Source organism: Salvia miltiorrhiza, chromosome 4 (assembly GCF_028751815.1).
Source record: "Salvia miltiorrhiza cultivar Shanhuang (shh) chromosome 4, IMPLAD_Smil_shh, whole genome shotgun sequence".
Taxonomy (NCBI): Eukaryota; Viridiplantae; Streptophyta; class Magnoliopsida; order Lamiales; family Lamiaceae; genus Salvia; species Salvia miltiorrhiza.
Window position 1 is genome coordinate 14,706,032 of NC_080390.1, and position 11,644 is coordinate 14,717,675.

Genomic DNA, 11,644 nt, shown 5'->3' on the forward strand with positions numbered 1-11,644 from the left:
GAATAACCACCATTCATTCACAAACCCGAAATTCACATCGAAAAGCATCTCTTCTTCCACAAATTCATAAAAATTAGCAAGATTCAAAGACCAAAAACTAAGCATAGAAAGACTAATCTCGCCCAATTGAAAATATAAGCACAACAAAACACCCCCCCACCACACTTAAGGCATGCCATGTCCTCAGGGCAAAAGAAATAAGAAGAGTGTGGAAAACGTCCCTGATTAGTGGCAATGAAAAACTGAAGCATCGTGAGAGGCGGTGAAGAGTGGAATTTGCGGTTTGTGCAGAGTAGAGAGTGGCAACGCTGGATCAGGGCAGCGCTGGCATTCGTCAGCACTGACGGCAAAGTGAGAAAAGAATTGCAGCGCTGAAAACATGAACACCAAGAATCAAAGTATTCGCACAAGCAACCAAAAAATTAGGAAACACCAAAACAAAAATGGAAAACAAAGAACAAGAAAAACAAAAACAAAAACCAAACCACGGTGGGTTGCCTCCCACCAAGCGCTAGTTTTAGAGTCGTCAGCCCGACGTAGAGGACCCCTTAACCAAAATCGCTATGAAACATCAGCTGAATTAGTCCTCGTGAAAGGACATCATCCTCCAGTTCAGCTGCGGGTCCTCTTAATGAGCAAGCAGAGCTCATTGCGTTCATCATTCTCTCGAACCAAGAGCTATGTCGAGATCTGTCATCTTTCTTCTCTTCCAAAGGTGGTGCACTCTGCACTCTTAGCACCGTATCATCCTTGCATGGCAGCACATCAGCCCGTTCTTCCTCAACGGTTGCATCCTCTTTCACGGTAGTTGGCACCTCATGAACGGCATTAACGTCGATTGGAAGCTTGGCCAAAAACTGATCTTCAATGGCTTCCTCATCCTGCAAATTATCAAGAAAATTTTGTATAATTTTGTCCTCTTCCGGGCTGGTGCACATCAGTTTCTCCTTAGCAACATTCTGGCAAGTACTCTGCAGAGCTGAGCTCGTCAGAGCTGGGGTCATCAGAGCAGACGGAAGAATGCCTACTCTGTCATCCAGCGTCAGAGCTGGATTAGGCAGAGCTGGCGGAGGAATTTATACTCTGGTGTCCACCTTCAGAGCTGGCGGAAGAGTTAGGGCTGGAGCGCTTGGCAGAGCTGGCGAAAGACAGTTAGCTCTGAAAATTTCTACTTCTTCCTCATGGTCAGCAATCTCAACAAGAGAACAGATATGCATTGAGAAGTTAGAAATAATAGGCTTTTTAAAAATGGAGAATGTTACCGATCTACCAGACCCGGCCATGCTCAAAGTTCCAGAACCCACATCAATGCGCGTCTGGGTAGTAGCCACAAAAGGCCGACCAAGTAGAACAAGTTGCCCATTCTTTATAATGCCTTGCCCTGCTTCGAGCACAACAAAATCGGCTAGCACCGTGATTCCTCTCACCATGACTTCAACATCTTTTAAAATACCACGAGTGCTACAATTTGCCCCATCAGCTAGTTGAAGTCTTATTTTCGTGCTTTTAAGCTCCTCTTCCTTCCTGCCCAATTTCTGAAAAATAGCATACGGCATCAAATTGACTGCCGCACCCAAGTCTAACATGCCCGTGAATTCTCCAGCTCGACCCAAACCAATAGCAATAATAAAACTCCATGGATCTTCTTTCTTTGATAATGGTTGGGTTGGATCAACAATTGATGGTGGCAGAGGCGGGCTGGGCTTCGGTGGTTGATATGGCGTACTTGATTTGTGAAGTTTCTGCTCTGGCCTTATCAACTCTAGTGCTCTCCTCTGCTTTGTCATCCTTCTCCTCTGCTCTGGCTGCCGAGTCAGAGCTGACTCTCTCCTCTGCTCTGGCTGTCGAGTCAGAGCTGACTCTCTCCTCTGCTCTGGCTGCCAAGCCAGAGCTGGCTCTCTCCTCTGCTCTAGCTGTCAAGCCAGAGCTGGCTCTCTCCTCTGCTCTAGCTGCCAAACCTGAGCTGGCTCTCTCCTGTGCTCTGGCTGCCAAGCCAGAGCTGGCTCTCTCCTCTACTCTGGCTGCCAAGCCAGAGCTGGCTCTCTCTTCTGCTCTGGCTGCCAAGCCAGAGCTGGCAGCCTAGTCTGCTCTGGCATCCTCGCCAGAGCTAGCACTTGATGAGTTTAGCTCTGTTGCTGCTGTAGCTGGTCCAGCGCGCCTGACAGTTTCCCTACAGTGGTCTCAAAGCGTTTAATAGTGGTAGCCTAAGACTCCATGCTCTGCTTTCTAACCTCCATAAACTCATGTAACGTATCCTCCAGAGATTGTTTTTGCGTTGGAATTTGCTGTGCACTCTGGAATTGTTGAGCAGGCTGAAAATTCCTTTGGTGTTGACTTCTCCATCCACCATTGCTTTGATTATAATTTATGCTCTGCGCAAGGACAAGTGCAGCTTCCGTATGGCTCATCTTGAGCTGCTGTACTTCGCGCATGATTGAGGCCAATTGTTTTTGCATCTCAAATTGATTCGTCACAGCGCTGGCCTCAACTTTCTTTCCACGGACCAACTTTTGTTGAGAGCTCTCCGCTAATATTTTGAATATCTCCTTCAGCTCTGCTGCAGTCTTCCGAGCTATGTTACCTCCTGCAGTGCTGTCCACCATGAATTGGGCAGTTTGCACTAACCCATCATAAAAGTATTGCATTAACATCACGTTCGTCAGTTGATGTTGCGGGCATTGACGGAGTAGTTCTTGAAATCTTTCCCAAGCTTCGTGTAAAGGCTCGTCTGGTCCTTGGATGAAATCTACGATCTGCGCTCTGAGCTCCTGTGTCTTGTGGTTTGGATAGTACTTTAGCATGAATTTCTCACAAGCTTCTCCCCAAGTGGTGATAGAGTTGGGCGGCAGAGTTAGCATCCATGTTCTCGCCCGATCTTTAAGTGCATAGGGGAAGCACTTGAGCTTAAGTTGGTCCTCCGTGAGATTCAACAATGGAATTATTTGAACTTGTGTGTAAAAATCACGGATGAATTGTAGGGCATCTTCGCTCGGCATCCCATGGAATAGAGGTAAGAGACTTGAATCATTCGGCTTTAGATTGTAATTTCTGACGGCGGTGGGAAGCACAATAGCCGAAGTGTTGGTGTCTCCGATGACGGGCCGGGTGAAATCTCCCATGTACTCCATGTTCTGAGTCATCTCTTAGTTGTTTGTATTCTGCTGTACTCGGTCAGAACTGGCTTCAGAGTGTGCCTCAGAATCAGAGTCAGAGTATAACACGTCTGCTCTGGTATGTGTGCGAGTGTTATCCAGCGGGGAAGTTAGTTTTCTTTTCAGACTACGGCGTCCCTGCATACACAATACTTAACACACGGATTAAACGCACCGGGTGGGAGGAAAAGAAAAGTAAACACAAAACGTAAAGTAAAGAAAGCAATTAAAAAACAGTAAAGAAAGTGACACAACTAAACGCCTAAAACCTTCCCCGGCAACGGCGCCAAAATTTGACTCAACCTAGAACACCTCTAGTTTGACTTGCAATAGAACAAGGACATTCTAGTGATGGTAAGTTGACCCAGTGTCATCACTCAAGAAAGATCTTTAAGGGCAATTAATTATGTCACAAAAAAGCAGTAAACTAGGGATTATTAAACTAAAACATGGAAAATAAATTAACGTGAATTAAACTTAACTAGGCAAAAAGGAATTATTAACTAATGCTTGTAATTTAAACTTAACTAAAAACTTAATCTTAAAATTATCTAGGCGTGAAACTATTAAACCCTAGGCAAGAATTAAATGAACTTAAAGTAAAGAATTAACTAGACAAATTGAATTTAAATAACTTCAATTAAAACTTCTAATCTAATCTAACTAGGCAGAAACTAAATTGCATAATTTAAAGTGCATAATTTAAATTGCAGAATTTAAAGAAAGCAAGTAAAAACAAATAAATAAACTTGATTAAAGAAATACCGTAAATCGTCTCGAGAAGTAATCTGTCACGTAATTACAACTCTAAACGGAAAACTAATCTAAAACATGAATTAAAAGAATTATACTAAACTAACTAAGAACAATAATCGAAACTAAAACTAAGAAAGCATGTTAACCTAACTTTGGCTGCCTAACGGAAACTAAAGATTAGGGCAAAAAACATTTTTACAATGAAAAGTATGGCCCTATTTATAAATTTCAAATTTCCCTAGATCACCATGGAAGTTGCCATGCAAAGTATAACTCTACAGGCAATAAAATCGTGCAAGATACGGCAACTTCCAGCTGAACGCGCGCTCTGAAAACTCCTCAACTCTGGCAAAATTCGCAGCTCTGGTTGCATACGCGAACTCTGGAAACTCGGCTCTGGAACGGCATGACAGAGCTGCAAGGTCGGCTCTGGCGAGATGGGCAGAGCTGGAAAGGCAGCTCTGGCGTCAAGTGCTCTGAAAAGTCAGCTCTGGCAGTTGACTCTGAAAAGTCCAGAGCTGAAAAGTCAGCTCTGGTAGTTGACTCTGAAGTGCAGAGCTCTGCTCTGCTCTGGAGATGTCTGCTCTGCTCTGGATGTTGGCTCTGCTCTGGATGTTAGCTCTGCTCTGGCGAGCGGGCCTTCAGCTCTGGCGCGGGCCTTCAGCTCTGGCCAGCTCTGCTCTGCACACCAAAACACCTAAAAAATGCCAATTTCATCCACAATTGCACTCTTCCATCTATAAAATCTAAATCTCCTACAAAACATAAAATAAACCATAAAACGCACCAATTTCCAGAAGATTAACTTAAAATATGCGCTTTCAAACCCCAAAATTTAGCACAATTAAGCATAAATCAGGTTGCCCTGCCATCTAAGGGTTTGGGTCTGGAGGAATAGTTTGGTGGTGTCTTGGACACCGTGGGCGGTGCAAAGAATATGGAAGGCAAACAACCTCCGAAGAGCGGAGAGGGCCACTTGGAAAAATGGGATGTGGAAATGATTGCAAACATCCACTAGGAGGGTAGGAGGCGGAAGCCTTAGACCAGCTTCTACCTGGGCTCGAAAGAGGGGTATCTTATTCATATGCAACCGGGTGAAAGGCTCGGAAGCCTTAGAATAGAGCTCGAATGTCAGACCCTCAGGACGCCGGCACTTCTCAAACAGCTGTTGCGTGCCCACAAAGCCCAACTGGGATTCGGGAATGGTCTTGGGCGATTTTGGAGTAGGGGGAAGAGATTCGGAGGAGACCGGAGGATCCTGGGGACTGGGAGGATTAGAGGGGGCCGAAAGTTCTGGAGGGTTTTGAGGGTGGGGAGAAGAAGGCGGAGTTGCCTGAGGAGAGGGAGAGGGAGAGAAAGCGGGTTGGGCGCCGGAAGTAAAAGCCATGGTAGGAAAACTTCAGAAATTCTAGGGTTTTGTAACACCCCGTACTTTTCCTATGTTGTGAGATAGTGTCTTAACACTATTGAGAGTACTGAGATATCGAGATGCGAGACTACTTTTTTTTTATGACCAGATAAGACAGTTTGTCTTTTAAAAAGAGATACGAGTGAATAAACCAATGATGGAGTTAGAGTGATGAGATACGAGAAATGAGTTGAGATAGAGATGCTGATTGAATTGAGTTGAGATTTTATTTTATTTCCGACTACCGGGAATAGATTTACCAGATACCGAGTTATCAGAGGTTTACTGTCCTATTAAGAAAATAGGAATGATGAGTTGACATAGAGTCGAGGAAGAAAGAGTGAGAACCTTGATGAGAAGAGTCGGTCAGAGAGACGCCTAGTTTGTCTGTGTTTGCCGACTGCTTTGATGTGATGTTATGTGAATTTATGTGACTGATTGATTATGTGATTTCTGTTACGTGTGTCATTATGACCAAGTTATTATGATTTTTATTTGAGACTTTAGCATTTAGAATTTTGATCAAGTTTCCAAAGCAAGTGTGGTTTATTTTTATCGAGAAATCGAATGATGCCGGTTTATGAAAATTTTTCCAAGCATAATATTTTTTATTTATTTTTCCTACGAAGAGGAATATTATAATTGAGCGAGTGCACTAATATTAGTGCTATAATTATTATTTTGGTCACATGAATAATTATACTATGGTACCTTATTAATGAGTAACATTTCCATAGTTATTGTGATTAATATTTAATCACCCTTCTCACACTTTATTTTAATTTCTCTACCATATGTTAAATGCCTCAAATTGCTAAGTGTAGAGATTGAGAGAGTAGAGATTGAGAGTGTATTATTGAGAGAGTAGAGATTGAGAGTGTATTATTGAGAGAGTAGAGATTGAAAGTGTAGAGATTGGAGAGAAAAGTGTAGAGATTAGAGTGAGAGAGATCATGCTTTGATTGCCAAATATTCCCTAAGATCTTCAAATCTCCTTTAAGATACACAAGATCAAATTAAATCTTGTAAAGCAAATTCTCTCTCCCTCACTTAAAATTTTCGGCCACTCCACCTCTCTCCCTCACTCATCATTTTCGCCCAACACACACTCATCTCCTTCATCTCTCATTTCCTCCATTTTCCTCCATTAAAGAAAACCTTCGGAGCTTCAAAAAATATTACCAAACACCTCAATCCACTCTAAAATATTCCATAAACACATTCTAGCCATTTATAATCAAGAGAATCCTTGAAGAAGAACTCCAAAGTTAGAGTGAGAAAGTGTGAACTTTGGTAAGAATTTGGGTAAGTGACCATGTTTTTCCATGAATCTTGCTTGAAGGATGTTGTTTGTGAGTGTTCTTGATTGATTGAAGCAAGAAAATCACCCCCTCCCTATTTCCTAAATTTTCGAAAAAAGTGGGTCTTCACCCCTTCAAAAAAATTTCTTTTTCTTTTCTTGATTTGGGGTGAAAAATGAGATTTACATGATGTGTGTTGATGATTGATGTATGTTGTGAAATATGTGCCTTGAGATGTGAAACTTCGATGGAAGTTAGTTTACCCAAAAATGGGAACTTTTGAGTCAATGATTTAAATGATGAAGCGATGATGTAGATGAATCCATGAGATGTCTATGATTATGATTGATGGAGTAATTTGAGTATATGAGGTCAATTGATGATTTTGATATGAGTTAGATGAATAAAATTAGGGATATGTGTATCTATGCTCTAATTTGTAATTGATGGTTTATATGTGAGATTAATTGGTTAAAAATGATAGATCTATGAATGGGTTAAAGATTCATATGTGTTTATAAATTTTCAAAGAGTTTAGTTTAGTAAAAATTAGGACTTTTTGGTCTATGTGTTATTAAGTGATTTTGGCTTAAGATATATGTTTTTAAGCATGATAGTAGTGTCTTTGTATCTTTGATTAAGTCTATTGTAGGCTAAATAAAATTTTGACTTAGTTTAGTTTGTATGAGTTTTTGAGTTCTTATATGATGTGAGTGTGATGTTTGGCAAAATGAAGTCTAAATTGCTCTATGACCATTATGTGAATTTTTGTCATGTTTTGTTAAGAGTTTTATGTTGATACATGGATTTTCATTAAAATCTAGTTTACATGATATAAAAAGAATAAATAGGGGTATAATGAGTTATATGATGTAAAAGATCATGTTTGAGTATTTCAGTAAAGTCGAGCATGAAAATGAAAGAGAATTTGTTTGATGCGTTCGTTGAAACGTTTTCCATGAGATTTGAGTTGATGATGAAAGAAAAGAGTCGAGATTGAGTATTATGAGTATTATGTTGCACTTGAATGTTTTTGAGTGCTATAAGTGCTTAAAATGAGCTTTGATGAGTTTGCCTTGATGAAATGTTGATACCCAAACACTATGAAAATTTTATGGTAAGTATATTTGAGAGTTTTGAGCATACCGGTAAAATTTCAAGTCATTTAGACTTCGTTTGCTATTTTTATAAAATGTAAAACTAAAACTGCTACGTTCTGCCGAATTGTTCCGTGAGTAGCCAATAGAGTCATCTTTTCCAGTAGCTTTCCTTAGTATTCTGGAATCCAAATTTTTATGGTTGAGACCTGAGTGTCTTAGCTAAGTACCCACCAAATTTCAGACCTTTTTGACAACGTTTACTATTTTTCAAAAATCAAAATTTTCGGTTGCTAAAAACTGCCGAATATGGTAGACTATAGTAAAACAGTCATATCTCCTAAAATACTTGGAGTTTTTGATCCTACTGTTTTTTAAATGAAACTAGACTCAAAGAGGTTTCGTTTGGTATAAGTTACGACCCCAGGAGAGTTCTGTACAGAGTCTGGTGAGGTTTTAAAGTTGAGTCAGTGCAGAGTGAAGTTTATTTTTAACTTGTCTATGTGTGTTTTTCATATGCTTAAGTGTTTATACTTGTTTAAGTGCTTGATTGCTATGAGTTTGAGCCGAGTCGAGAGTTAAGTCGAAAATAGGACGTGTGAATCCTTAGAAGCCGAGTATACCTAGGGATTGAGTTTTAATGGGTAAACAGACGTTGAGTGAGAAGTTATAGTTAAGATGAGTTTGGATTTAGAAATTGAGTTTCTGACTAAGGTTTGTTTTATCACATGAACCTTCGATGACGATGACGATGTGATGATGACATATGAAGGCCCGAGCGAGACGAAGAAGTAAGTTGCCTGATTTCTTTCCAGGATTAGCGAAGGACTTCAGGTGGGCAATATTTTGAGTATACGTATATCGTATGAGCTTTCTAAAATGATTTAATGATATAATGAGCTTATCAAATGATTTGAGTTAAATGATATTTGAGAATTGTTTGACTTGCCAATTTTTGATGTTGATTTGTGTGTTACCCTCTACTGATGAGATGAGACGAATTCGGTCCTGCCACAAGCGGGATTTTGTGCACAGAGGTGACTGTGAGCCGTCTTCGGGTCGGCCGGTCACGGTACTTGAGAGGGAGGCCTACTTCTCAGTACCTTGATAATGATGAGTTGTAGATGTGGTACATGCATGATGAGTACTTTGATAGCGCTATCGTTTATTTATGATACCTTGATTATGAAAACTGCATGCACAGATTCATTTACGCTAATCTTATTTCTGTGTATTGCTGAGATGTGGCAAGCTTCAAACTTATAGCTCTAAGAGCACCTTTCTTGTTTTTCGGCTTTTGCCCACTGAGTATTATGTACTCACGCCCTGCATATATTTCTAAATGTGCAGGCTAAGCAGGGAGCGAGATAGGTCTGGTGCTGGTGGGGGAGAGTTTCAATCGATGTATTTTGAATTTCTACTTTGCCTTTATGATATTAGAGTCTTGATGTGTGAGATACTTAGTTTTCTTTTGAGATCAAGCAATACACTCACGGTTATGTGTCTTCATACATATAATCGGTTCGCCTTTTGCTGCGATACTCTGCATATTATGCTTCTTTACGAAAAATGAGCTATACCCGTTTTGCTTTTGTTCGTGAAATTCCTGATAATTAAAAAGTTATGACAATGTTGACGTTTTTACCCTTGGGCTAATTTTATGAAGTTTTTCCTTAGCATGCTTTGATGTGAGCTTCCGCATGACGTTCACCTAGTTCTTATTATCTTTTATTCTTTAAAAATAGTCATATCGATACTCGTACCCCGCTATTACTAGCGTCGGGTTTTCGGGCTGCGACAGGTTTGCACGCTCAATCAGAGCACCAACAATTTCAAATCACCCTACACCAAAATACAAGAATCGGGAAAGGAGGATACGCGAGTTACCTAAGTCAAATACTCTTTATGGTCGACGGAAAGGACTGGAGCGGAAAGGTCGCAAGGTATACGCCGGAACAGGAGGAAGATCGCCGAAGACTGAGAGAACAAACGAAAAATTACGCGGAGTGTGAATGGAGAAGATGAATAGTGAGAATTCAAACCGCCTAAGTATAATGTACGCGGGCAATCACCAACTAGCGGGATGAACGACACGTGGCACTGGAGAAATAATCAACGGCCAAGGATTTTTACGGGGAGGCGAAAAGACGCAAGGATTAAAAAACAACCTCGAAATACGGAAAAGTATACTGTGAAGGGATGGGCATTTAATGCGGATGACATCAGCCACGCGGGCGAACACTCTGACTAGATTATTCTGCCCCAGAGCGAACTAGTCAGACCAAAGGGGGGAGTAGCTGATGAGGAGTAATATGTGCAGAGCAGAGAATTAGTCTTTGTCAGAGGAACGGGCCTCGTCAAAGGAATGGTCTTCACCAAAGAAGTCGCCTCCGTCAGAGAAATCACCCCCGCCAGAGAAATGGTTTTCGCCAGAGAAATGGCCCGCGTCAGAGAAATGGTCTTCGCCAGAGAAATCACTAAAAAAGCGGTGAAATCTTCTGCCTAGGGGAAAATTCACCATCATGCCCTCGACCACGCAGGGCGCATGTTTTAGCAACGAATTTACTATTTTGCCCTCCACATGTAATCTATAAATAGCCATGCACACGCACCATGTAAATCTACGTTCTCGTTACTTGCAATACAGCAGCAACCTTACTTTCGTGCTCTCAACAACTTAGCATTTCTCTCGCTTTTCCGAACAATACTAGGTATAATCCATAATTCAACAATAATGCACCGATTAAATCCATATTCGTCTAATTATAATTCACCAGAAAGCAAAAACGTAAAGGCACGGTGCAAACATAATGAAACAAAATAAATTGAATTAAATTACAAAATACTGTAAACGTCTTGAACGTGTAATTGTGTCATTCAATCACAATCCAAGAATAAAAATAAACTAAAAACTAAATCAAAACCTAACTGAACACAAAGAAGTTCGAACACTATGAAAACACTAAGAAAGCAAGTAAATTCCTAAGTCTCGGCTGCCAACGGAGAAAAGACTCTCAAAGGCGACAAAAACTAGGGCAGAAGATGATTTTACAATGAATAACTAAGCCCTATTTATAGACTTCAAATCCCTCTTGATCACCATCAAAGTTGCCATGCAAAGTCGAACTCTAAAGGCAATAGAATCGTGTAAGCAAAGGTAACTCCAGCTGGCATCGCACTCTGCAAAACACCTCAACTCTGGCGAAAATCGCAGCTCTGCAACATTTAGCGAACTCTGGAAACTCAGCTTTGCAAAGGCATGGCAGAGCTGAATTTCAGCTCTGTAAAGTTGACTCTGCATATGTTTAGCTCTGAAAAGTGCAGAGCTGGAAAGTCAGCTCTGACACGTTGACTCTGAATGTAACACCCCGTACTTTTCCTTATGTTGTGAGATAGTGTCTTAACACTATAGAGAGTACTGAGATGTCGAGATGCGAGACTACTTTTTTTTTATGACCAAATAAGACAGATTGTCTTTCAAATAGTGATACGAGTAAATAAACCGATGATGGAATTAGAGTGATGAGATATGAGAAATGAGTTGAGATAGAGATGCCGATTGAATTGAGCTGAGATTTTATTTTATTTCCAACTACCGGGAATAGAGTTACCGGATACCGAGTTAACAGAGTTTGATTGTCCTATTAAGAAAATAGGAATAATAAGTTGGAAATAGAGTCGAGAAAGAAAGAGTGAGAACCTCGATGAAAATAGTCGGTTAGAGAGAGACGTTTAGTCTGTTTGTGTTTGCCGACTGCTTTGATGTGATGTTATGTGAATTACGTGACTGATTGATTATGTGATTTCTGTTACGTGTGTCATTATGACCAAGTTACTATGATTTTTATTTGAGACCTTAGCACTTGGATTTTTGATTAAGTTTCCAAAGAAAGTGCGATTTATTTTTATCGAGAAATCAAATGATGCCGG

General features: G+C 40.6%; 1 long non-coding RNA gene across 1 annotated transcript; it reads left to right on the plus strand.

Annotated features, from left to right (window-relative positions):
* Positions 1–8,326: 8,326 nt before the first annotated feature.
* LOC131019781 (uncharacterized) lies at positions 8,327–9,306 on the plus strand. Its single transcript, XR_009100454.1, has 2 exons — positions 8,327–8,548; positions 9,065–9,306. It is a non-coding gene; the product is annotated as an uncharacterized LOC131019781 (long non-coding RNA).
* The last annotated feature ends 2,338 nt before the right edge of the window (positions 9,307–11,644 follow it).